The sequence below is a fragment of the Schistocerca piceifrons genome, unplaced genomic scaffold (assembly GCF_021461385.2).
Source record: "Schistocerca piceifrons isolate TAMUIC-IGC-003096 unplaced genomic scaffold, iqSchPice1.1 HiC_scaffold_956, whole genome shotgun sequence".
NCBI lineage: Eukaryota > Metazoa > Arthropoda > Insecta > Orthoptera > Acrididae > Schistocerca > Schistocerca piceifrons.
Window position 1 is genome coordinate 22,501 of NW_025729230.1, and position 2,500 is coordinate 25,000.

The 2,500-nt window shown below is 56.8% G+C and overlaps 1 non-coding gene across 1 annotated transcript in view; it reads left to right on the forward strand.

Moving 5' to 3' along the window:
• The first annotated feature begins 2,227 nt into the window (after positions 1-2,227).
• Positions 2,228-2,500, forward strand: part of LOC124773802 — a 1,909-nt gene continuing 1,636 nt past the window's right edge. Inside the window, exon 1 of the ribosomal RNA XR_007014918.1 lies at positions 2,228-2,500. This exon is cut by the window's right edge and continues 1,636 nt beyond it. This is a non-coding gene — a ribosomal RNA (small subunit ribosomal RNA).

Below are 2,500 nucleotides of genomic sequence, written 5' to 3' on the forward strand. Positions count from 1 at the left end.
CTAACCCATGTTGTACCTTAACCTAACCCATGTTGTACCTTAACCTAACCCATGTTGTACCTTAACCTAACCCATGTTGTGCCTCAACCTAACCCATGTTGTGCCTCAACCTAACCCATGTTGTGCCTCAACCTAACCCATGTTGTGCCTCAACCTAACCCATGTTGTGCCTTAACCTAACCCATGTTGTGCCTCAACCTAACCCATGTTGTGCCTTAACCTAACCCATGTTGTGCCTTAACCTAACCCATGTTGTGCCTTAACCTAACCCATGTTGTGCCTTAACCTAACCCATGTTGTGCCTTAACCTAACCCATGTTGTGCCTTAACCTAACCCATGTTGTGCCTTAACCTAACCCATGTTGTGCCTTAACCTAACCCATGTTGTGCCTTAACCTAACCCATGTTGTCGCCTTAACGTAACCCACGTTGTCGCCTAAACCTGCTCTGTAATTGTTATACGACTCGTTCAATTACTGTAGTGTTGCCCACCCGCAACCCTCGCAATATAGTTCGCTACTCGCACTGCCCGCACCCCTGTGTATCGCTTCATGTTAAACACCTTGCAAGTCTTGCTCACTTTCCACATGCTCCTGCTGTACACTGTAATGTGGATGGCAGCAGGACGTACATGCCGCCCCTCCCCACGTCCCCACCTTGCCCCCTGCCTTCGCAAGCTGGTTGGTGAGAAGTTTGCATGTTCAATGCCCTTCGCATGCGACGTACTCAGGCTACGTTGTGGTGCGGCCTGTGTCAACTGTCCGCTGATGTCGTACGCGTGAACCACAATCTGTACTGCACATTCGTCCTTATGTACTGAATGATACATCGTGGCACATGTGTGACCGCACAACGACTGCGCCCAAAAACGGCGGACCATACAGTGCAAATATTGTGCACGCAGCTACGTGTCGTCTCCCTATGAGAGCTGGATTGCAGTGTGGTACGCCATAGAGACGTGTGGGAGGAACGGACGCCGTGGATGGCGATCAGCATGAGCTGTCTGTTGATGTATTCGGACCTAGTCGTCTCTCCTCACACACCGTGATGGCATGGTGCACCGCGTTCCATATCTGCGACATGCTACAGAGGCCGGTTGACAGTCGTTCGAGCAATGGACATCGCATACGTACGGGGGCCACCTTCCACGTATTGTCTAGGCGTGCACATTTTGTTGCGTGTATGTGGGCAGACGTAGTGTGGCGTGACACCTGACACAGGCATGCAATAATCGTTGAAGTTGCAAATGGCGATGGACGCCTGCGTTTTCTGGTGAAGTTACGCAAATGAACAAATGGTAACCTGTTGTGGTGCGGTTGTTCTCGCTAGGGGTGAATCGGTGATGGCGACGATAGGTTGAGGTACTAACCGGTTGTTCCAGCGATACCCACCATGCCGACGAAACTGAACGGCATCTGGGTGTGAAGCGATACGCGGCGGTGGCTGGGTGGGACCGTCCCCGGCCGGTGAGGGGGCGCCTCCCGGCGTGCTGGCCGCGCGGTGCGTGGGCGCACGCGCTACAGCCGGCTGGTGGGGGCGGCCAGTGGCAGGCGCGCCGGCCGACGGACGCGGCAGGCGTCGCAGCTGCGCGCCGGCGCACCCTGCGCGCGGCGCCGTGCGGCCAAAGTAGGTCCTCGCGGGCCCGGTGCGAAGCGCGGTGGACATCTTCAGTGTGCTGGTCCGATTGAGGACTGTGTGCGTTGAGGATGCGCCGCCGCCCGGCGCTCGGCGCCGCGACGCCGTCTGCTGCTCGGTCGCCCCAGCGGTTCTCGCTGGTGGTTTGTATCGCAGCTGTGCGGATGTGTTGGCGCGTGCGCTGTGCTGGGAGAGTTCGCTTCGGCACCCAAGTGGGGCTTTTGTCCTTCTGTGGCGCTGGCGTTGGAGCTGCCGGTCACCGTAGGTGGCGCGTGTTGTCTCCCGCCGGCAATGCCACGACAGCACGCTCCCGGGCCTCTGTCGGCAGCGGCAAGCTCAGTTGGGAGCACGGGTGGTCGCACCGAAAGCGTCTACTCGCCTAACTCCGGGCGATTGCGCCTCTCTCGAACCCGACCAAGTACTTGGGACGGCGCTGCGCGCCGCCGGGACCTGAGAGGGTTTCGAGGTGTATTGTGCAGGGGAGCTCAGCCTCCTCCTGTTTGCAGAATGATTGAGCGGACGCTTGCGTGTTCGCGCGGGCCCCCGGGACACACTCCCGGGCGGCCGGCTGCTCAGCTCTAGTTGACGCAGCTCCCTGGTTGATCCTGCCAGTAGTCATATGCTTGTCTCAAAGATTAAGCCATGCATGTCTCAGTACAAGCCGCATTAAGGTGAAACCGCGAATGGCTCATTAAATCAGTTATGGTTCCTTAGATCGTACCCACGTTACTTGGATAACTGTGGTAATTCTAGAGCTAATACATGCAAACAGAGTCCCGACCAGAGATGGAAGGGACGCTTTTATTAGATCAAAACCAATCGGTCGGCTCGTCCGGTCCGTTTGCCTTGGTGACTCTGAATAACT